Source organism: Lepidochelys olivacea, assembly GCF_965140295.1.
Source record: "Lepidochelys olivacea isolate rLepOli2 genome assembly, chromosome: 6".
NCBI lineage: Eukaryota > Metazoa > Chordata > Testudines > Cheloniidae > Lepidochelys > Lepidochelys olivacea.
The window spans coordinates 101073254-101098792 of record NC_140416.1 but is presented as its reverse complement, the minus strand read 5'-3'; the positions used below and the strand labels follow the sequence as shown (position 1 = coordinate 101098792).

General features: G+C 41.5%; 1 long non-coding RNA gene across 4 annotated transcripts in view; it reads right to left on the bottom strand.

Annotated features, from left to right (window-relative positions):
- Positions 1 to 22925, bottom strand: part of LOC311522313 — a 74760-nt gene extending 51835 nt beyond the window's left edge. For 3 of the 4 annotated variants that reach the window (XR_014712099.1, XR_014712100.1, XR_014712101.1), the window contains exons 1-2: positions 22888 to 22923; positions 9582 to 9773 (exon numbers count right to left, since the gene is read on the bottom strand). This is a non-coding gene — a long non-coding RNA (uncharacterized lncRNA). Of the gene's footprint in view, positions 1 to 9581; positions 9774 to 22887 lie in introns of all 4 variants that reach the window. The other variant, XR_014712098.1, reaches the window with a different exon arrangement.
- Positions 22926 to 25539: the final 2614 nt, after the last annotated feature.

Genomic DNA, 25539 nt, shown 5'->3' with positions numbered 1-25539 from the left:
TCCTCAGTACATTCCAAGAACTGAATGGAAACTGTGTTCTGCAGTATTACTTTAACTACCCAGATATTTGTTGGAAAAGTCCCCGATAACTACTAGGTCTTGTGTTTTGGGTATTTGTATTATTTGTTCTAGAAATGCCTCTTCTTGTTTTGGTGGTCTAAAGTAGACCCCTACCATAATGCCACCCATACTTTTTATTTTGCCCCTTTTTGCTTTATGCAAAGACTTTCAACTGGTCTGCCTCCCTCCTCCTCATGCACCTCAGAACAAGTTTGTATACGCTTGATGTATAATGCAACAGCTTCTCTTTTTACCCTACCTGTCCTTCCTGAACAAGCTATACCCCTCTATGCCAATTTTCCAGTCATGAGACTTATCCTACCAACTCTCTGTGATGCCAATTAAGTCATAATTTAGTTTGTATACGAATACTTTCAGTTCCTCCTGTCAATCCCTGTAATCCCCTTGCATTTGTGTATAGATAGCTAAAGTGTTGAGCACATTCCATCATTGATTTTCCTGTTGTAGCTCCTATGATCCTATTGTAATCTTCCATGTCCCCCCAATGTGTAACCCTCTGTTAAGGTCACCTTTTTTTTAATACTTACCTGTGGGCTTTTGTCTCCTGCCCAGCTGCCCCCTTTGAACTTAGTTTGAAGCCCTCCTCACTAGATTGGTGAATTAGTGCATGAAAATGCTCTTCCCCTTACTGATCAGGTGGACCTCATCTCTTTCCAGCAGACCCTCTTCCTGTTTGGTGGAACTTCTTCCTGTAACAGCCTCCCATGATGAAGAAAGCCAAAGCACTTCCATCGACGCCATCTGCACAGCCATGCATTCATCTCCAAGATGTAGGTGTCCCTGCCTGGGCCCTGACCTTCAATGGGGAGGATGGATGAGAACACAACCTGCACCCCTGACTCCTTCACCCAGCTCCAAGAGTCCTGTAGTCATTTACAGATACATAGATATTAAGGTCAGAAGGGACCATTATGATAATCTAGTCTTACTTCCTGCACAATGATGCAGGCCACAGAATCTCACCCACCCACTCCTGCAATAAACCTCTCACCTATGTCTGAGCTTATTGAAGTCCTCAAATCATGGTTTAAAGACTCCAACGAGCAGAGAATCCTCCAGCAAGTGACCCGTGCCCCATGCTACAGAGGAAGGCAAAAAACCTCCAGGGCCTCTTCCAATCTGCCCTGGAGGAAAATTCCTTCCCGATCCCAAATATATGGATCAGCTGAACCCTGAGCATATGGGCAAGATTCACCAGCCAGACACCCAGGAAAGAATTCTCTGTAGTAACTCAGATCCCACCCCATCTAACATCCCATCACAGGCCATTGGGCCTATTTACCATGAATGTTTAAAATTAATTGCCAAAATCATGTTATCCCATCATACCATCTCCTCCATAAACTTATCGAGTTTAATCTTAAAGCCAGATAGGTCTTTTGCCCCCACTGCTTCCCTTGGAAGGCTATTCCAAAACTTCACTCCTCTGATGGTTAGAAACCTTCGTCTAATTTCAAGTCTAAACTTTCCGATGACCAGTTTATATCCACTTGTTCTTGCGTCCACATTGGTACTAAGCTTAAATAATTCCTCTCCCTCTCTGGTATTTATCCCTCTGATAAATTTATAGAGAGCAATCATATCTCAGTTGCTCAGATAGCTCAGTAGCTGGGAAGGAGGGATAGCTCAGTGGTTTGAGCATTGGCCTGCTAAACCCAGGGTTGTGAGCTCAATCCTTGAGGGGGCCATTTAGGGATCTGGTGCAAAAATTGGGGATTGGTCCTGCTTTAAGCAGGGGATTGGACTAGATGACCTCCTGAGGTCCCTTCCAACACTAACCTTCTATGATTCTATATCTCCCCTCCACCTTCTTTTGGTTAGGCTAAACAAGCCAAGCTCCTTGAGTCTCCTTTCATAAGACAGGTTTTCCATTCCTCGGATCATCCTAGTAGCCCTTCTCTGTACCTGTTCCAGTTTGAATTCATCCTTCTTTACATTTTCTGATGTAAATTAAACATGGGAGACAAGAACTGCACACAGTATTCCAGGTGAGCTCTCGCCAGTGCCTTGTATAATGGTACTAACACCTCCTTATCTCTACTGGAAATACCTTGTCTGATGCATCCCAAGACCGCATTAGCTTTTTTCATGGCCATATCACATTGGCAGCTCATAGTCATCCTGTGATCAACCAATACTCCAAGGACCTTCTCCTCCTCCGTTACTTCTAATTGATCCATCCCCAGTTTATAACTAAAATTTTTGTTATTAATCCCTAAATGCATAACCTTACACTTCTCACTATTAAATTTCATCCTATTACTATTACTGCAGTTTACAAGGTTTTTCCTTTCTTAAAAATAGGAACTATGTTAGCAATTCTCCAATCATATGGTACAACCCCCGAGTTTACAGATTCATTAAAAATTCTTGCTAATGGGCTTGCAATTTCATGTGCCAATTCCTTTAATATTCTTGGATGAAGATTATCTGGGCCCCCCGATTTAGTCCCATTAAGCTGTTGGAGTTTGGCTTCTACCTCAGATATGGTAATATCTACCTCCATATCCTCATTCCCATTTGTCATGCTACCATTATCCCCAAGATCCTCATTAGCCTTATTAAAGACTGAGGCAAAGTATTTGTTTAGATATTGGGCCATGCCTAGATTATCCTTGACCTCCACTTCATCCTCAATGTTTAGCGGTCCCACTTCTTCTTTCTTTGTTTTCTTCTTATTTATTTGCCTATAGAACCTTTTACTATTGGTTTTAATTCCCTTTGCAAGATCCAACTCTACATGGCGTTTGACCTTTCTCACTTTATCCCTACATGTTCTGACTTCAATAAGGTAGCTTTCCTTGCTGATCCCTCCCATCTTCCACTCCCTGTATGCTTCCTGCTTTTTCTTAATCACCTCTCTGAGATGCTTGCTCATCGAGCTTGGTCTACAACTCCTGCCTATGAATTTTCCCCCCTTTCTTGGGATGCAGGCTTCCGATAGCTTCTGCAGCTTTGACTTAAAGTAATCCCAGGCCTCCTCTGCCTTTAGATCCATAAGTTCTTCAGTCCAATCCACTTCCCTAACTAATTTCCTTAATTTTTGAAAGTCAGCCCTTTTGAAATCAAAAACCCTAGTTGCAGATTTATTTTTGTTTATCCTTCCGTTCTGTTTGAACTGAATTAGCTCATGATCACTTGAACCAAGATTGTCCCCTACAACCATTTCTTCTATGAGGTCCTCACTACTCACCAAAACCAAATCTAAAATGGCATCCCCTCCAGTTGGTTCAGCAACTACTTGATGAAGGAATCCATCAGCTATCGCATCTCGGAAAATCTGAGCCCTATTATTATTACTAGCACTCGTCCTCCAGTCTATATCTGGGAAGTTAAAGTCTCCCATGATCACACAGTTTCCATTAGTATTTACTTCATTAAAAACATTAAAGAGGGCTCTATCCATATCCAAATTAGATCCCGGCGGTGTGTAGCACACCCCAAGCACTATCCCAGGGGAGGCTCTATTAGTTTTCTTCCCCAATGTGATTTTTGCCCAGACGGACTCTGTCTTATCCATTCCATCGCTTCTTATTTCTTTACATTCTACCTCATCATTGATATACAATGCTACTCCACCACCTTTACCTTTATTTCTATCTTTCCTAAACAACACAGACCCTTCAATATCTGTAGTCCACTCATGACTACTATTCCACCATGTTTCTGTTATCCCTACAATTTCTGGTTTCACTTCCTGCACCAGTAGCTCTAGTTCCTCCATTTTGTTACCTGGGCTCCTCGCATTGGTGTACAAACATCTTAATTTTTGCTGTTTGGCCTCGCTCACATTCTGTGCCTGATTAGGCACGGTCACTCTACAGCCAGTATGACCTATTAGACTGGTATCCACACTGCCCTTCCTCCTTATGTCCATTCTCCTACCCACGGCTGTATCCTTTCTTACTTTGTTTTCTTCCAATTTCTGATCTGCTTAGGGTCAGACCTGGCAGTATCATTAGTGTCCATGTGGCTGAGCAGCATGGGTGTTGGTCAGAGGTATGGATGAGCCATGCCAACCTTCTGTAATGTCTCAGACACGGGCTCCAGGCAAGCATCCTACCCCCAGTGTATTGAACAATTTCCTTTCAGAGAAGGCAGAGCTGATAAAATCTAGACCTCTATGATGCTGAAAACAACCATCATGCTGCCTGTGAGCAGAAGTTATTGCTAGGAGATGTATGCACTCTATGGAAGGAACAGAGTTCATGGTTTAGCTCCCAGAACTTTAGTGGCCTGCATTAGGACAAAGTGCTGCTGGGTCATGGGACATGCTGTAAAATACTGTTCTTAGGAATGGAGAGCCTATTGAACTAATGTTTTTGTGTCCCTTGAACCGTTACAGCTGTCTGTTTCCAAACTTTTATTATGTAGTCTATGAATATTAATCTTTTAAAATATCTGATCTGCGGTTTTCAGCCACTTGCACTGGTGCAGTGAGGAAATAATATTTGCTTTGGTGCCACCTAGTGTAAATGTACTTCCTCAATTCTGAATCCTTTCCAGTCCTTTCTTTTTTACAATACCTTTCTCATGAAAGAATCTCAGACTTCTTACCAGGTCTGTCTCACAAGATAAAGCACAATCAAATCACTGGAGCTTTCTCCCAAACCACCTGCAATGGATGCATTAATATTCATTTTGCCTTCAGTGTTTCTGATGTAAATTATTTACTGGGTGAAACCTTTAAGCTGTTTGTGCTTACACAAGGGTGCAGAGCACAGTGGAACTGATGCATTTTTGCTGAATGGACAGAAGCAAAGCAACAGAGAATCCATGTGCTGTTGCCACCACCACTGCACACCGGAGATGGGCATCTGTGGTTGATGTCTGTAGCAGATTCATAGATTCTAAGACTAGAAGGAACCATTGTGATTATCTAGTTTGACCTCCTGTATAGCACAAGCCACAGAGCTTCCCCAAACTAATTCCTAGAACATATCTTTTAGAAAAAAAAAATCCCATCTTGATTTAAAAATAGTCAATGATGGAGAATCCACCAGGACTCTTGGTAAATTATTCCAAGTATTAATGACTTTCATCATTAAAAATTTACACCTTATTTCCAGTCTGAATTTGTCTGGCTTCAAATTCCAACCATTGGATCATGTTATACCTCTCTCTGGTAGATTGAAGACCTCATTATTAAATATTTGTTTCCCATGTAGGTACTTACAGACAGTGAGCGAGTCACCCCTTAATCTTTTCTTTGTTAAGCTAAATAGATTGAGCTCCTGGAGTTTATCGCTATACGGCAGGTTTTCTCAATCTTTAATCATTCTCATGGTGCTTCTCTGAACCCTGTCTAATTTATCAACAACCTTTCTGTACTGTGAATAGCAGAACTGGACACACAATTCCAGTAGTGGTCACTCCAGTACCAAATACAGAGGAAATATAACCTCCCTACTCCTGCCCAAGATTCCTCTGTTTATACATCCCAGGATGGCATGAGCTCTTTTGGCCACAGCATTACACATTTTGTGTAATGAACTTACCTTACACTGATTATCCACCATGACCCACAAATCTTTTTCAGTCACTGCTTTCCCAGGAGAGATTCTCCCATCCTGTAAAAATGGCCTACATTCTTTGTTCCCAGATGTATGAATTTAAATGTAGCCATATTAAAACACACATTGTTTGCTTGTGCCAAATTTACCAAGTGATCTAGATAGTTCTGAATCAGGGACCTGTCCTCTTCATTATTTGCCACTCTTCTAATTTTTGTGTCATCTGCAAAGTTCATCAGCGATGATTTTATTTTTGATTCCAGGTTATTGATAAGGAATTTAAATAGTGTAGGGCCAAGAACCCGTATCTGCAGGACCCCACTGGAAACAGACCTGATGAGGGGTGATTCTCCATTTACAGTTACATTTTGAGATCTATCAGTTAGCTAGTTTATAGTCTGTTTAATGTGTGCAATGTTAATTTTATATATCTGTAGTTTTTTTAATCAAAATTTCATAGCCACCAAGTCCCAGGATATTATGTCCACACTAGTACCTATATCAACCAAACTTGTAATCTCATCAGAAAAAAATATCAGTTAGGGTGACAGGATCTATTTTCTGTAAACCCATGTTGATTTGCATTAATCACATTACCCTCCTTTAGTTCATTATTAATCAAGTCCCATATCAGCTGCTATATTGCCTTGCCCGGGATCAATGTCAGGCTGTCATCCCGTTTACTGTTTCTAAAAATTGGCACAACATGAGTTTTCTGGAACTTCCCCAGTGTTCTCAAACTTACTGAAAATCAACTTGCGCGGTCCAGCGAGCTCCTCAGTCAGCCTAGATGTGAACAGGGATGAGGGAGTAAATTTGTCACCTCCCAAAAAAGTGTGGTCAGAGGTCCTCTGGGCCACATGTATCCCATGGCCACAGTGACTTTAGATAGGATTTTAAAAAGTAAGGAATATAAACCCTTAGGCATGGGCCAACCTTCTGAGCTGCTGTTAAGGAGATTTGTATCCCTCAGCCTGCTCAAGTTGTTTTACACTGTAGTCCAGAGTGGGCCTGGCTCAGTTATGTCAAGGGGGAAGAAGGCACAAAGAGCCTTCAGATCCCTTCCTCCCTGGGCAAATCAAACCACAGTATGGCTGGGGATCCCCCAGTAGGAATGGTCTTCATAAAGAAAGGAGTTCTCTGTCTGCCCTTTCAAGGGTGATAGCCTTGCTGCTGCAACATGGAGTCCTGTGCAGCACAGCCTTTCCGCCTCCTTAATCAGGGCTATTCTTTCAAGGCATAAGCTTTCAGTAACTCCCTTTTTTTCCTTTTGTACAAGAGATCAGTTAACCTTCAGCTCACCCTCTTGGTGGATGTAGAAACAGCCCAGACCCCGAAAAGGATCAAACATATGCCATGCCTTACGATTTTATTTTGTATAGCGTCTTTCATACACACTGTATCTCCAAGTGCTTTACAAGGTTGAACTCTTCACAGTAACAGAGAGAGAATAATAGCAGGAGGGTGAGAGTGGTAACAAAGAAGGTGCCTGGAAGTGGTATGTAGTGTATAACGTATAGCAGAGTGCACTGTTAATACAGTTTTTGTTTGGTTCTGACTTCTTCCCAAGAGCTAATATTTGGCAGGGGTAGTGATGAGTGCAGAGGCTCAGAGAAAGTAAAAACCAGCTGGATTGATTCCTTATACCTTGAGTTAGCCCTAAACCCATTTGGGGCCCATGGGACCCAGCAAACCCTGCTGAACTGTATCTTTAAATTTAAAGATACTGTTGGGGTTTAGCTGCAGTTTTCACCCCAAGACCCCTTGAGAACTGTAAAATCTCAGTGTGTGCAAGATTCCCCCCGTCTCCTTCCTGAGAGGTCCGCAACTCTAGCAGGAAAAGAGAGCAGGATCCTCATATGCTGCAGGGTTTTACGGTCCCACTGTGCAGTCTGGGGCTGGCTCAGGTTTGGGGATGCCCTAAAGTATTGCTAAATTTTCAAAGACAGTTCAGTGGCGCCAGTAGGAGTGCTGACTCCTGTGGGCTTCTGCCTGCTTTGTTGGACTGGGGAGTTGCCATGCAGATGCTGCCTTCCCACACGAGGGGAGCAGATTGCCTGGCCACCTTCTAGAAAGGACTTTAGCTCAGAGGTTGTGGAGAAGGGGAAGGAAACATTTTACCACAAATGGATGCTCTTGCCTTATCTACCTGCTATGGTGCACCGATGACACCCAAGCTGACCCAAATCTATTGCCTACCGTATTGGTTACATGCTGCTTTTGCCCTCTATCTACTCCTCCTATATATGTAACATAGTAAAACACGCACACATACTATGCCCACATGACTACTTGGGTGTTTGTGTTATACCTAATTAGAACTGGATGGCAAGTGGTTTTCCTGTCCCATTAATATTTTTGAGATTTCAACATTTTTTTCCTGTACTGTATTGGGATGAATTTGAGAGCTTTGGACATTTTTTTACAAAAAATAGAGCAGTGTGAATCCAGCATAGCCAATAGCCTGGTGGTCAGGGAATCCTTGCTCTGCCTGATCTAGGGGTGGGTCTTGACCCCGGTCAGTACTGTAACCACTGGGCTGTTGGCCGTTATACACTGGTCTCTCTCAGAGACTGACTATAACACTGGGTCCATCTCTATGCAATAATCACGTAAACCTCTTTGCTCCCAGTAAAAATTAATTCACAGAAAATACGATTTTTACATGACTTAAAATATTAATTTTTATTTCTCCAGGTTTTCATGTTTAGTTCAAAGGGTGGCTATATAGAAGCAGTGCTACGTCAAATTCAGTCCCTACTGTAAATCCATTCAGTAGTTACTCCAAAGATGAAATTATCCTATTATGCTGTAACAAGTAAATAAATAAAACAATTTTTAGATATAAGGGGGGGAAATAAAGTATGGAAATATAATCAAGTCCATCTCCTCAGCCCCAGGTCGGTTTGTGCAGTCAGCTGAGAGGAGGGACAAGAAAAAGGAGACATAAGCAGAGAATGAATAATATGAATTTAACAGTTTAATAAATGCCATAATTTGCACATTTAACTTTAAACAATTAAATTCCACCCCTACCTACAGCCCCTGAGTTTGGCTGCATGTGAAATTTTCAAATCTAAAGAAAAGGAAACATCTGGTGCATCATCTGGCCAAATAGCCCATATGTATCACACTGCAATAAGTCATGACAATACATTTGATATTTTTATTGCAGATATGATTAATATGTATTGCTTTGTCTATATATTTGTCATTATAATTTTTCCTGCTGTAACTAATCTACAAATCATGCTGCAGAAATATATGGATGACTGAATTAGTTGGGGTTCCCCACTAATAGGTTGACATTTGAATACCAGAGTTGAAGATTGCTTGTGTGTAGGAAGTATAGTAGCTAAGTTACTAAATGTATACCTAGCAAGACAAATATGGATGCAACCCTAATTTTTGTGTGTGCATATACTCTGTATTCTTTATATGGGAATTTTATCACTGTTACATCTCATTTAAGATAATATCTACTGCATTCATTATCAATTTGTGAGCTGCATTCTCTCTATAGAAGGGCCAGCTTTTGCCCTTAGTGTGGCCTAATAGATAAAGCACTGAATTGGGAGTCAAGAGACGTGGGTTCTAGTCCTGATTTTATCCCTGGTCTGCTGGGTGACATCCCTTCTCTGTGCCTCAGTTTCCCCATCTGTAAAACGGGGATAGTGATACTGACCTCCATGGGAAAACACTTTGAGATGGACTGATGAAAAGCTCTATGGAAGAGCTTGGTAGTACTATTATTATATCTGTGGAATCCCATTGACTTTAGGGGGCTTTATGGGTGTAAGTAAAAGCAGAATTAGCCCTCTGTGGTTTTTTGGCCCTACATTCTGTAATGACACCTGTACATATGAGATGAGATTGTGATTGCTTTAGGCATATGTGCTTCTTTCCTTGGAGTGCACCCCCCACCCCTGCCCCACAACAAATAGACTAGACTCCACCCCTTCTGCAAAGTGCTTGGAAACCACTTACCCAAGTTTGAGCCAGGGAATGATGAAAGGCTGGCACTGCAAGCGTAATAGAGGTTGTGGTAGGTTGTCTGTGGAATGTGGTAATTTAGTAGTGACGCGTCTGTCTGGAAGGAGTAGAGGTCAGGTGGTTTCATGTTCTATCTGTCTTTCTGCTTTTGAAGCTTTGTGTCATGTATGTTTCATGTACAGCAACCTAAATCGAGCCACCATTAAGATTTTGTATGTGAGTTTCACACTGATTTTTAGTTTCAGAAAAAAATATCTTTTGTACGGCGTCTATCACAATAGGATCCTGGTCCAGGACTAGTGCTCCTAAGCCCTATGGTAATACAAATACTAACCAAACAATAGCACAGCAGTGGTTCCTCCTTTTATGAACTACAGTATCTTGTCTACACTAGAAAGTTGTACTGCTCTAACCACACTCATATAGTTAAAGCAATACACCCTCATGAGTGTGGATGCAGTTATACTGGTATGAATGGGCTTATATGGGTATAACCTGTTCCCATTATGGGATTGGGAATAAGCTATACTGGTACAAGGCAGCTTTTAACCAGTGGTTGTACTGGTATAACTATTTCAGTTTTTAAAAAAATTATACATCTGGCAAAACTATTTATAGGCGTACCAAAATTGTGTGTGGGTCAGGCTTTTGGGAAGGTGCTCTCCATCTGAACTGCCTGGGCACTTTCCCAAAGATCCCGACCTTTGTCAAAGAAGTCACTAGTATCTGGCAAATAAAACACTTTCCCCATGGCCATAAGAGCCAGAAACATAATTTTGGGTTTAAATGAAAACGTAGGTTCTGGAGCATCCATTCAACATTAAAAATATTTTACAGTAATCACTGCAACAGCCATGTGTTACCAAGCAACTGTCTTGCCCAAAAGAAATAGTTAACTTTTAAACCAGCACCATATTGATGGTTTTATTAACTTTTTTATATATATTTTTGCAAGTGAAATGCTGCAGTTTATAGGATTATCTATAATTATTAGTCAAAAAGCTCAGAAAACAGCCACATTCACCCCACATTTATAAGTTTTGCAGAAGTTTGTCAGATCAAGACAGCTAAAGTAAACATGACAAATGTAATTTTGTAGTTCTTAATACCGTTAATCCTTAAAGCATGGAACCAGGAAACCCTTATTCGTAGTGGTATTTGAAACCTGTAAGCAATATCATGTTTCTAATGCTGATTTTCTTTTTATTTCACAAAGAAAACAGTATCAAGGCCCTTTTCCCTGGAATATTACTTGAGGCTATTCAGAAAAAAAAATACAACAGGAAATTTGGCTCTTTAGACCTAATAATGGTCTCCTTATTGAACAGAGACTTGCTTTTTTGTTAAACAGATTTTCTTATGAAAGGGTTAGAAGTGAATAAACGACAAGTTCAGGCTCATCTGATTTCTTTTGATTTATGCTGACCTTGAGAGAGAGAGAGGTCATGCTGTTGGCAGGCAATAAGAACTAATCTGTTACTAACTGAGTAATTAAAAGCGAGGCCTTATATATTTTTGTAGTGAGTTGACAGCATTTTCCATCCCCAAGTCAGACTGTTGCTCTAATCAACATGGTCACGGTATTTAACGCCAAATGACAAGTTTATAAGAAGTCAGATGACAAACCCTGAAATGGGCTGTTCTTTCATCAGATGAATAGTCTGACTATATTGTCAGTGGGGGAAAGACTCCAATAAAAAATTGTCAGCTTGAGTGTACAGTTAAGAATAGTAAACTTTTCTAATGAATTAGAGGAGATACAGTTGGTAAAAAGTAGAGCTGTGTTCAATACAAATTTAGAGTTTTGGCAGACAAACCTTTGTGGACTTCTATAGTTTATTATGTCGTATGAGTGCTTGATTCTGACATCAGATGTGACAGTTTCATCTGATAATGTTCTTTTCTGTAGCGCCAAATATCCTGTAAAATAGCAGTTTTTAAGACATGCTGGCAGCTTGGTGACTGAGATCAGAATCATGCCCCATGTTTGATTCAGGGCTTCAATCCTGCAAGGTACGGAAGTGACAACTCTGACCCCAGTCCAGCAAAGGACTTAAGCAGCCGCTTAACTTTAAGCATGTGAGTAGTCTGACTTTAAAAGCACTATTTGCATGTTGAAAGCTAAGCATGTGCTTAAATGCATTGCTAACTAAGGGTCAGGTTGCTCACTCAGCCCCTTGCAGGGTTAAGCCCCAAAAGCACAGACTTTTCTGTAAAATAGCTCCCATATATAATGTGGACTATAAGATTTGAAAACACTGCAGGAAATAAGCTAGCATGCAAAGTCACACCTCCTATAAGTGGATGTTGGCACACACTCTTCAAGATGGAGAAGGGAGATAAAGATACCCAGGGGTGATCTGTCTCAGAAAGAACGATAAAATTCTTCCAGCTCTTAGCTCATAGAGACAAACATTTTGTCTCCCCCTGTCAGGCATCTCTTCTCTCTTAGCAGAGAAACCACTGTGAGGAAAGACTTCAGCAGGGATATAGATTAAACTGAGAAGCCTGTGAGCATCACAGTGACATCTGGAATGTCCTTCCCCTGTCCATCAAAGAAATAACACAGTTATTTTCACAGATGTCCCTTGTGGTTTGGAAAATATAAACCGGGACACTGGTGCCTTGATTCTTTTTTATTTGATTTTACTCCCAGGGGTCTCTAGTTACAGTGCCTCCATCTAGATTTCTAGACATCTGCTGTGCTACAAACCATTCTCTCAGCCAAAAGTGCCTACAAAGCACTCCTCCTGTTATCCATTGTTTGTTCTTTATGGCACATAAGTTTCAGTAGCTGTGATCAAATCTACAAATACACGTGATGGCAATGTGGCAATCTTCTGCAAAAGATGACAGCACAATCCCCTACCTATGTGTGTGTTTGCTTGGCACCTAAGCTATCATGAATCAGTCCGGTACTATTCGGGAATGGGCAATTCTGCCTAACAGATGGCTGTGTGTAAAGGCAGCCAAGAGACCATGTATAAGCTTCACACATTTATTGGGGGCATGAGTCCTAGCCAGAAATGTCTAAATGGACTCTGCCCTGAGCCTTCTGATCTATGACTAGCAGATATGTCCTTTCTAATTCAACTTTGGAAAAATTAACTTCCAAAGCATTGTTTAAAAAGTGTCTGCATCTCTTTGAGAAGGGTGTTTGTCTTTGGTTTTAGGGTGGTTATGTTATATTTATTTATTTATTTATTGTGCTCAAGAGAAAGACATAGCAATGTGATGCAGGGAGCTTGAAAAAGGTGTTCTATTAGAATGGCCATCCCCTTTTGCATTTCCTAGTGAGACACCTGGATCCCAGCCAGCTTTCTGCAGAGTAGGTTGGCAGGATACCGGGACAGGTTATGCAGCTGTCTGCTGCCTTCCATGGACTCCTGCATGCATAATGTTCCTGCTGGATAAAGCCATTAGGGTCCAAATTACAGAAAACACAGGGTTTTGTTTCATAGCTTTTATTTGTTGTTCCATTTCCTGTTTCATTCCTACTTAACCTCTGCTCTCTCTAGTTCAAAATAGTATCCATGTGAATTTGGAAATGAACTTCATATGGATGAGAATGAGTTGTAAAATGTAATATGTACTCTATCCTATATTGTGTATTTCTTTAAAGCAATAACCTCTAATTATGGTTTACTAAATTGGAGGATTTTATTCATCTAGTGTTCTTTAATAATAGTTCACTCCCCCTCTCCAATATCTTCTCATGTACAGATTTCTCCTTCTGAGCACATCAAGAGTCAAGTTTTTAAACTCTTTGGGGGCAGGGATTGTCTTTTCATTATGTGTGCATACAGGGCCTAACAAATTGGTACCTGGTCCCTGACTGGGGCTGCTGGGCATTACTGCAATGCAAATAAATGTACCGTTTATATGGCCCATCTACAGTGACAAAGGTCATCATGAGCTAGGACACCCCTTAAAGAGGTAGGAAAAGTGTCTTTAAAAAGCTGAGGTATTTGAGGGAAATAAGTGAAAGAAGGATCCTAGCTTGGTGAATCTCTTTAACTTTGGCCCCAGGTTTTTAAAGGACATTAGGTGCCTAACTTCCACTGAAACCAATGGGAGTTAAATGACTAAATGTCTTAAAAAATCTGGCCATTTCTTCCCTATTTAGTCACCCTCAGAAAAGCTTGATATAGAAAGTAGTGCCTGAAACAGTGGTGGTGAGCATACAGACAAGGAAGCACAGTGGTTGCAGCTTTGCTTCACAAGTTATGTTTCCTTAGAGCACTCTTTTCTGCAATGTCACATCAAATGCATTTGTCAATAGAAAGCTACAGTTTTGTGGATCTGGCTGTTTAGGAACATAGGAATTGCCGTAATGGATCAGACCTAAAGTACATCTAGTCCAGTATCCTCAGAGTGCTCAGCTACAGATGCTTCAGAGAAAGGTGTAAGAACCCCATAGCAGGCAGATACTGAGTAAGCCCCAATTCTCTATCACTGGATCTTATCCTGACTTCTGGTAATAGATTGGCTTAAGCCCTGAAGCATGAGGTTTAATATCCATTCCAAACATTTTTGCTGGCATTAATTATAACTGGATATTCTTGATAGCCATATAAATGTCCAATCCCTTTTTTAACTTCTGCTAAGGTCTTGGCAATGAGTTCCAGTCTAATTGCACATTGTATGAAGAAGTATTTCCTTGTATCGGTTTTGGATTGTATACCTTTTAATTACATTGAAAGTCATCTTGTTCTTGTGTTATGAGACAGAACAGAAGCTCCCTATCTACCTTATCTATACCGTTCATTATTTTATATACTATCATATCTCCTCTTATTCATCTCCTTACTAAAATAATCCCAATCTGTTCAATTTATTTGCCTATATCCTTGATCTTTCTTATCACCCTTCTTTGAACCCCTCTAGTTTACAATATCCTTTTTAGATGGGGGTGATCAGGTAAGTGGCTGGACCACTGGGCTATAGGCTATTCTGGGGTGGGTCTCTCTCAAGCTCTCCTGTTCCACTTTGTATAAAATACTTGAGTAGTCATTGAACCAGAGAGCATAAGATTCTATAGCCTAGTGGTTAGGGTCCTTACCTGGGAAAGGGGAGACTCAAGTTCATGTCTATGTGCAATGACTATTTAATTATTGATACAAAATTAAACAGCTTTAGCAGGAGAGCCATCACCCAGTGTTTCAGGCAGTCTTCTACAGTGTGAGAGACCCAAGTTCAAATCCTTTCTCCACATCAGTGAGAGGATGGAATTGACCCTAGGTCTCACAAATGAGTGTTTTAGCTCAGTGGTTAACAGCTACAAAGGAACCACACCCAACTTCTCTTCCCTACCACATTTTGTGAACCTAGCCCCTCATTTCCTTGGCTTTTGTATTTAAAATATATTTAAAAGATTTTGTTGTGGATTGAACAAAATGTAATTTTTTTCAACCTTTTTGATATGCCAACATTTTTAGTTTGCATTTGACCCACACGGATTTTCTTTCTATTTTTCAGAACTGCCAGTGAACCAAAAATCAATTATTCACCAAGTGTTACATTCAAGCCACCCATAAGAATTTTATTTTTAACTTTGTGGGGTTTTCTATCCTTATTTTATGGATCTTCTTGAATTCATTCTTCTATGTTACTTAGGCTATTCTTGATGTAGTCTTATTTTCTTATGTTCTCTAGAATTAGCAGCTAGGCTTAGATTTTTAAAGGTATTTGGGCAGTGCTGCGCTAAATGTTTAATGTCTGATTTATTTAGGAGCCTAAATCTCATTTTCAAAAGGAATTTTGGCAGTCAAGAGCCACAATCCCATTGACAGCCAGTTGCTAACAGCACACTAAGCGAGGTGTATAACATGGGCCAGTGCCATTTTAATTTGGAGTGAAGTCCTACCACCCCAACATGACTGTGGCTAGAAGGTGATGACCCATTCCACTACATCTGGTATTTCCTAGGAATGTTCTTCAGAACGTTACAACAATTGAACAGGTTAGCATTTGTTATTGATTACTACATAATGTCCTCCTCTACACCATGTATCATTAGAGAGCCTATTCTATCCGCTCAGCTATAAGCAGGAAGGACTATAAATGTTGTGTCAGAAAATATTGTGTTATTTGGGACGTTTCCATACAAGTTCTTTCACCTTTTGTGGCTTAATAAGGCACACAGACTTTTACACATTTAACTGAACTGCTGGATCTTCTGACATTCAGCCAACAATTAGTTCCTCGATGATCAATTAAAATGGCTGGCAGTAGCATTAAGATTAAATTTGACCACCCATAGACCTAGGGACAAGATTCAAGATCTGAACAGCAATGCCTATCTGTGGGCCACTGAACTTTTCCAGTACTCTAATATAGAGCAATGGCTAGAATTTTCTTTTTTGGAGGGGTTATAAAGTATTTGGATGAGTCTCTGTTTCATTTTTGGAAGGTTTGCCTCTGGTTTTCTTTAAGACATTTTTTTTTGTTTGTTTAGCAATTCCTTTATGACAGCCTGGCATTCTTTATGACTAAAGCCAAAAGGGCTATTGAGATTGTCTCCAGAATTTACTAATCTATTCTGAAGCAATTTCTTTCCAAAAGGTAAAAGAGACTTCAAGTTATTCCAACAGGAAGAAGGTAGCTGAGATCTGGAAGCCATGTCTGGAACATTCTGCAAGAAAAATAGGCACGGGGAACTGTATGTCTTAAATGAGTAATTTGTTTTGGAGAAAGGCTTTTGAGATTGATGTTTTTGAGATATGAACCTGAAATGACTGTTTCTTCTGAGTAATAGTGGAAGTTGTTCTGTCTAGGCAGAGGAATTGCTGGTATTCTAGTTTTACATTGTGGAACGGATCATGACAAGTGTAAGAAATGGAATATCTTGCAAGATTCTCAATTTGTTTGGTATGTGAGACAGAACCATTGCCAAAAAGATTTTTCGCATTAAGTTCATTTGGAAAATATATCCACATCATATTGGTGGTCTCTGTTCTATTTTTTTTACCACCTACTCTGCAGTGATTCCTATATTTGTGTTTATATTATTTGCATCCCACTTATTGTATCCCAGGAAATTTAAAAATCCAGAACAATGCCTTAACCACATAATTCCTTTCAAACCTTCATTGCTTACAGAATAGGTTACTGGTCATCTTCACTAGCTATTTCATTTTGCACCAGATTTGGGATTTCTCTGCTTAACGTGGTGGGTCTTGAGAGAGTGCTTTGATCTGTTGCTTGTTCACAGATAGTTACACCCATATTAGAGAATGTGGACAGAGTCCTTTCTGGAGCAGTGGAATTGGCATCACAAATAGAAGTATCAGCAACATCAGTTTGTGGGATAACACTTTCAAGCCCAGCAAAGGAGCAAAACCGAGGGAGCTAATAAGATGGGGGTAAGTCTTTATTATCCTCATATTACAGATGAGGAAACTGAAGCACAAAGCAATATGGTGTTTTACCCCAGGTCTCAAAAGAATTCAGTGGCAGAGCCAAGAAAAAATCAATGTCTTCTAACTCCAGGTTCTGTGCTTTTGCTATATCATTGTCCCTTTATTTTCTTTACTTTGGGAGGAATGGAGAATGCTAAGGTAAAAATGCACACTTCCCTGTAAACTGCCTTTCATACTGGACCCTGCTTTGTATAAACATTGTTAGAGCTGGTTGGAAAAAAAATGGGTACATTTCTTGAAAATCTCATCAAAAATCGTCCCCTGCCTCCAGTCCATCTCTAATCATGGTACAGTTCAGGAGGTTATTTATACATCAATGAATAAGAAGCAAACTTTTAACTGCCTCAAATTAACTTGGCAACTCAATCTTTTATAATAAAAACAAAGTATTTCTCTGTCCAGGGCTGAAATCCACCCTAAATTTTGCATTCTGGCAAACCCTGCAGTGAAGGCAATTTTTGGATCTCTTGGTAATGATGACTCTGCACTCACATATAAAGGTAAATCTGTGGCTGTGAAAGTACATTTTAATGACCAGGGAGTTCAGCGGATGGGAACTGTGCAGTTAATTTCAAAATTTGTACTACAGAGGTTAATCAGTCGGTATCCACTTTAAACATCATGAGAGAGAATGAACTATTCCTACAACTGAATAATCATCTGTCCTTTTAATTATTTGCTTAGTTTCCCATCTTAAGTTCGTACAATATATTTCTGAAAAGGATGATGGGAATTTGGCAGTATCATGTGATCTAGCCTGTTGGACTCAGTTTTTAGTTTACTGTATGTCTCACAGCTCATTTAGTAGGGTGTTACCCTGACAATACTTAAGTGGCAGGCAGAGGTGAATACGGACGGATGAACTGCAGAGCTATTGGTGTTTTTTGTGTTCTCACTTTCCTAATTTTAAATATGGTCTTAATAATTGTGATCAGTGTAGACAGTGCAATTTAGTTAGTTCCTCCCTTCCACTGGATGAGTCAGAGATGTGAATGCCAAGCTTGGTTGTGGAAGATTTTTTCCAGCAACGGCATGTGGCTCTCTTTGACAGACTCCTCCCAACCATTTTGCTGGCAGCTGCTAAGTAGCCTCTAGATCTGTTATGTGGGAAGACTACTGAGGGGCTTCTATTCTACATATTTCTCTGGAAACAATTTTAGTGAGCTACCTTTTGATTCTCCAAATGTTCATTTGTTCTGTATTTATCCATTTGGTTCCAAACCCCACATAAGTCTGTGACTGCATACAGGTCCTTTTATAGCTGACAGAGCAATTTTATGAACTAGCATTCTATGGTGATATTTCTTTGTCCCACCCAGTACATTTCTCACTTGTACATTATCTTTTCTCTGAGAATCAGAAAGTAGTTTTCCTCCTCACTGAAATAAATCATACACAATATAATCTAATTATGGGTTAGATTCTGTCTGCCCTGTTCACCAGATTAAGGCTGCAGAATGCCCCTTTTCCATCCACTGAGACCATGTGGGAAGCAACCAGAAATGAGGGGCAGCCAGACAGTTGAGGGAATGACCAGGGCTTTTCTCTCTCCCATGCCAATGCTGAGCTGAATATCTATGATGGTACTGTACCTTTTTAAAGTTGTACTAGTGATTGCGTTTGAGTACACTTCCTGTAGCATCCTGGAGGCGTCCTGTCTCTCTCTCTGCCTTCCCCACAATGCAGAACACCTCTGACCCTTATTGTCCAAGCACATCCACTTCTTTGAAGGGCTGCCGCCAATGAAGTAAGTATATCTCCTATTTCCTCTTGGCAACCAGATTCTCTACACCAGGGGTTCCCAAACTTGTTCCGCCGCTTGTGCAGAGAAAGCCCCTGGCGGGCCAGGCCAGTTTGTTTATCTGCCGCGTCCACAGGTTCGGCCAATCACGGCTCCCAGTGGCTGCAGTTCGCTGCTCCAGGGCAATGGGAGCTGCAGTAAGTGGCGTGGACCGAGGGACGTACTGACCGCCACTTCCTATTGGCCTGGAACAGCAAACCACGGCCACTGGGAGCAGCGATCGGCCGAACCTGCGGACGTGGCAGATAAACCGGCCCGGCCCGGCCCGCCAAGGGCTTTCCCTGCACAAGCGACGGAACAAGTTTGGGAACCACTGCTCTACACGCAGTGCTTGTATTTGTACTTTTACGGGAAATTCTGTCCAAAGATCTCAAAGTGCTTTAGAAACACAAATGAATTAAACCTCAAAAAATCCTTGTGATTTAGGGAATTATCCCAGTTTTACATATGAGGAAGCTGAGATGCTGGGAAGGCAAGAAGTCCGTATGGAGCCAGGAACAGAATCTGACTTAGAGAATAAACATCTCACTGCGTGTTACATTGTACACATACCTATCTCTGCAACTTGCTGTCACTCTCTGTTTTAGAACTGGGTGCATTGGAATGCCTAGTAGTAGACTTCATACTGTGTTTATTGACCATAGCATTGCGGACAAACCTATGGCCATCAGCACACAGCCTCATTGTGACTTCCTCTGTTTACAAACTGGCATATTCTGTGCTATTTGTGTAGTCTTGATTCAATGACATTCAATAGTTCCTCTATGGATAATAAAGAGCTCCTAAAAGTGCTTAAAATCATCATCCAAGATATGAACTCACCAGATGTGGTCTCAACAATGACCTTTGATAGACACCTTGGGCCATATTTTGCTCTGAGTTACATTTGTGCAGCGCCTTTGAAGTCAAAGGGGATGCATGGTTGTAACTGAGAGCAGAATTAGATCCCAAACACTTTGTTGTTTGATTTGAAATTTTATACTTCCGAAGTGGAAGGTGTGAGTAGGGTTTTCCACCACCTCTCTTCTTTGTCAATGTATGGAAAAGTATGGCAGTGGTCATGTTGTCCCAAGTACATAGCTCATTCTCGAAGTAGTAAGAAAAAATAGGCTTTCTTTAACATACTGGCCCCATGTCAGAAATTGCTGTACCTCAGATAAATGCATTGTCAAGGTTTGAGTGAAGCTGCCTAATACCATCCAGGAATTATTGCTATTCACATATTGCTAGGGCAGGGTTTCTATGTTAACATGATGAAAATATCTGGAGTTTTAATGATTTTTATTTATTTATTTATTTTGTGTGGCTCCTAATGAGTTTCAGACATGTAGGCACCAAAGAGCAAACTTGTTGTGTCTTCCATCTGCCAAGATATTGGAGTTCTTTTCAATAGCCTGCTGTAGCAGGGACTTCCAAAATATGGCTGTGTGACTGCCTTTAAAAACATTGCCCTTAGAGTTGCTGGTCTCCTGGTTAAGTTTTTTAGGATTCTCAGTATAACTTCCTAGCCAGTTTTTTGCTGCCCTGTATCAAGATATCGATGCCAACAGCAGAGCCTTGTCTTTAAAATTAAGTAGGTGCAGTATCTCTGTGACGTGCTAAGATTAATCTCTCAAGGTGCACTAGACAGTGTAGATGGTTAAGATTTCTCTTGTGGCAAAATAACATGAAGGGAACCTAGTCATCAAGCTGCCCATTGAGTCTTTAGGTCTGAATTTTTCTCCCAGCGGCCTGTCTAGACAGGCGTACGGTGTGCCCTTCTCTGCTTTGAATCGGTGACTGCAAACGTTATGCAGATACTGTAGCTACAGGATGAGGTGACCACAGCTTAGTACAGCACACTGCCGTACTTTACAAGTGTTCTGCAGTTTGGAACCAATGGAGCATTATGTAAATTTGCAGTCTCTGCATAATAGCACTTTTGCTGGGTCATTCGGAATCTTTCAACGCTCTTTTTCCACCTAATTGCTGCTGTTCACAGGTCTGCCTGGAGACCAGGAGTGCCTGCAAGGCCAAGTTACTGCAATTAATTATGTAGAGCCCGATCCTGAAAGCCTTCCTCATACCAGTAGTCCCACTGAAGTCAGTGGGATTGCCTGAGTGAGTACAGGTTTCCAGGGTTGGCCCTTTACAGTGTAAAAATCTGAGGGTCATAGCCTTATCTTGCTGTTCCCTGGGTGAAGAGCCTTGAGCTCCATTCTCCAGCTGGACTTTTGCCTACTCAATTCCCGACATCAGAAAATCCAGGGCTATGAGATTTCATAACTTCCAGGCCCAGACTCAAGTAGGTAAATATCAAACAGACCCCTCATTGGTTGGAATGCCTAAACCCTGTTGGATTATGTCCACGCACAACAGCTGTGTCAGCTGTATTGATTGACTGTAGACATGCAGGAGGAGACCTTTAGCTCCTGTTCAGTGGCACTAGTGTTACCTACAATGATTTCTTTGCAATGTGAGCAGAAAGACACAAATATTGGAACTGCACCAAGTTCAGCTTGTTCTCCAAACTCTATCCTTCAATGCTATGGCTCACATTCAGAAATTACCCCAAAGCCCCTGCTCCTGTCAACAATTCTGGGAATGGTGTGGTATGTATTTCAGGAGTCCCAAGATGCACTGGTACAAATGTTGTTGTAAGGTGCACTCAGTGTGTTGAGGTACCAAAATGGGTTCTGTCTGAAAGAGTGTTGCTGTGTGGTTGCACTAAACTGTCGCAAAGACAAGCTGTGCAGAAAACCACTTCATGTAAAAGTGTCCCTGCAAGTCTTCTCTCTTGGAGTTCAGTCCTGAAAGGTTCTGAACACCACCCTGAGAGCACTCAGCACCTGCCAGAAGTGGTCAAAATCTTTCAGAATCAGGTCCTTAGCATGGGCACACCCTTCGTATACTACCTTTCATGCAGTGATGTATTTTGACAGACAACAGTATGGGGTCTAAATATCACAGACTAAAACAATGTTACAAGATTATTGGCAAACACTGAAATCAAGACATTGAAAGTTTTAAGGTGATATAAGACACCAGAAAACCATCTGTAAGAGGCAACTACTGTGGTTACTATGGCAACCAACTGGAGAAAAAATATTGGAAACAATTTTGTTTTTGCAATGCCATGGGGATTAAAAAAGTAAGCAAGCAATAAAGTGGGAAGCTACTGCTATGTCATAGCAGTGTGGGAGTGAAAAATACTGGTTTAAATATGTATCAACTAGTAGTTAAGTAAAATTAGTGCCCTCAAATATAGGGAGGTCACAGCTGTATGTTCTTTTCATTGATTTTGATAAAACACATCTGCACCCATAAAAATGCCCAAGGCACAACCTAGTTTACAAATAATCAATTTGCTAAATCATTACAATATTAAGGATGAAGGAAACCCCACAAGATAGGCAACAATCAAAGGTGGCTCACTTTTTTCCCATTTTATTTTTTTTAATTACAAATCTTTCCACATACGGGATTTTTTAGGATGAATTAATGGCGGTAAAGTGCTTGGAAATCCTTGAAAGAATTAGGTGTGATAAGGCATATACTTATCAATGACCAACAAGCAGTCCAGATGGTTAATAGTAAAGCATGATTTTCTAAGCACCAGCTGAAGAAACAATGTTGTAGCAAAGTTTGCCCCCCATTTAAAGAATACTGTATCACCAGTATGAAAAATTGGAGCGCTTACTTCAGAACACATCATATATAACTAAGGCCTATAAGGTATGGTATAAAGTACACCTGCATTAATGGAGGGAAAGCAAGCAGAGAACAGAACCTCTTTGAAAGCCCATTTGGGATTACTATTACAACCTGGTTGTTGCCTAAAATTATATTTCCCAAAGGCATCACGTCTGCTGCGCCTGCACGTCTGTAAATGGGAGCGCAGCGGGAAAGAACGTTGATATTTTGTGACTCTCGGCAGCTCGCACAGCCAAGAAAATAGCTGCACAGAAAGGAAGAGAAACATCTACATTGTTTTTTCAAGATCTGCCCCCAAGACTAGAGCAGGTCGGGATTAACCCCGCCTGGGGACCGCGCGCTCCGCCCACCCCTTCAGCCTGTTCCAGATCCATCCCCACGTTACCTGCGGGGGGAGGGGGACTCTGTCTGTCTCCCCCCCCCGCTGCGCTGGAAACTTCTGCTGTGCGGTCCCCAGGCAGGAGGACGCGGCAGCGGCAGCCGTGTGGTCTGGCGGCGGGGCAGTCCCGCGCCGGCTGCTCCTCCAGCGCGGCGGCCGTACTGCCCCCAACCCCGCCCCCAGCCCTTCCGTGCAGCTGTGTCTCCTGAGTCCTCCTGCCAGAGGGCAGGGCAGGGCCGGGGGTGCGGGGCCGGGGCCGGCAGAGCCGCCAGCGTGGGGCTGCCCCCTGGCCTCGTGTTCTGCCGCGGCTCCGGCCGCCCAGGGCTCTCCAGGCAACCGCGGCGGGGAAAGGAGCAGGATCCCGGCCGCTCCTCGGGCGCGGCCGCTGTGCCGCTGCCTCCTCCGTCTGTACAGCAGCCCCGCCAGAGGTGGTTCCCAGCGGGGAAAGGAGCAGAACGCAGGCAGCTCCTCCGGCGGCTGCACGGCCCCCAGCCCGGTCCTCCGGCAGGGCTGCTGGGCCGATGGGGGAGACGCAGCCCCCTGGAAGGGTTGGGTTTCCAGTAGGCCTAACTAGCTATAAATATCTCACTGGTGTGGCGTACGGGACTGTACCACGGCCCTTCCCTACATGGCCCTGGAACTGGATGGAGCTCAGAATTGGGGGAAGGAACAAATGATGGGTCAAATTCTGCTCAGTTTGTTTTCCCTTTGACATCAGTGGGACTGCCTGTCTGAGCAAGGTGAGAAGGTTTTGCCCTATATAGGCACACCCATATAGTGGATAGTAGCAAGCAAAGCACTTCCTCTTGAGCCAATTTATATAGAGTGTGAGTGTCTCTTATTCTCAGATAGTTCCATCCCTTAAAGAAAATGAAGCTAGATGCATCAGGGAAGGTTTTTGTGAGATGTTTGACAATTCTTTAAATAGATTCTGGCCATGGAATACATGCTTGTCAGGCTAAAGGTTTCTTAACTGCAAATCCCTCTAAAAAAGGGGAAGATCAGCTAAATATAATTTAAAATTTTGCTTGGTCCTGTGTCTTTGCATTTCTGCATATAGTCAGAATGAAAGCTTATTCACTTAGAGACCTGAATGAATTAGTCCAAGATCAGACATTTTCCCCATTTCAGGAAAACAAAATATAATGGTTCTCAAAGGATCTTTATTTAAAAAAACCCGCAAAAAACAGCGCGCTTACTCACAGGCAGCATGAGTGTAGAATTCCAGTATGGTGCCTGGGGAGTTACACACGTCATGTTTTCCCTGCCCTTTATAGACTGACTCAAAGGCACACACTTTCATATTGCTTCCTGAGCACTACACTGCTACTCTATTATATTCAAATTGTCACAGCTGGGGGAGGTGAAATGCTAACCAGACAGAAATGCAGAGCCCATTCCTTAGCCTGTGCTCCAAACTGTACCAGTAGATGGCATTATTTACATATCCACCACAGGGCTGAATTTTCAAAGGTGACTTTTAATTGTGAAAAGAAAAGGAGGACTTGTGGCACCTTAGAGACTAACAAATTTATTTGAGCATAAGCTTTCATGCATCTGATGAAGTGAGCTGTAGCTCATGAAAGCTTATGATCAAATAAATTTGTTAGTCTCTAAGGTGCCACAAGTCCTCCTTTTCTTTTTGCAGATACAGACTTACACGGCTGCTACTCTGAAACCTTTTAATTGTGAGTACTTTAATTTTTTGATGCACACTTTAACACATTGAGGGCCTGATTTTTCAGAGGTTCTGAGTCCCCCATAGTTCCAATGGTCTTCAGTTGGTGTTGAGGGTGCTCAACATGGTTGAAGAACAGGACATAGATGACCACTTGTGTCAGAGTTATGTGATAGGGTCTGGGACATAAAGACAGGTCTCTTGCCCATCACTCTTGTGTGTCACACCTTTATTAAAAGACCCCCAAAATTAGAGGCCACTTTTGAAAATTTGGACCCAAATTGCCTCTTATCAATACATCACTGTCCAAGGAAAATTATGAGTTCCTTTTTTAATGTTACAGCGATTCCTGTTAAATTTGCTGAATAAACATTTTATCCTGTTTCTCAAAAAAAGGAGTACTTGTGGCACCTTAGAGACTAACAAATTTATTAGAGAATAAGCTTTTGTGAGTTACAGCTCACTTCGTTGGATGCATCCGATGAAGTGAGCTGTAGCTCACGAAAGGTTATGCTCTAATAAATTTGTTAGTCTCTAAGGTGCCACAGGTACTCCTTTTCTTTTTACGGATACAGACTAACACGGCTGCTACTCTGAATCCTATTTCTCAGTTATTGTAATTAAAAGTTATTGCTTTTACTTAATCCACTTGTAACTCACCTGTTGCCAGCACCCTAAGCATTGGGCAATGAAAAGGATGCAAAATATCTTTACAAGCTTTAAAAGACTTTTATCTGTCAAATGCAACGTAAGACATCAAGAGACACAGGCAACTGAGTGCCCCTATAAAATGATCATAGCCCAACTAATGAGAGGGTTTAGGATCAACAGTAACGATGGGTAATTTGGAACCTATACAGAGCAGGCCACATACACTGCTGTCACAAATGGGCGCAGCTCCATTGAAGTTTTGGGTAGCAATTAACTTTGGCCCAGTATTACTATTCTGTATTTAACCTGTAACATAAATGTAAAAGAAA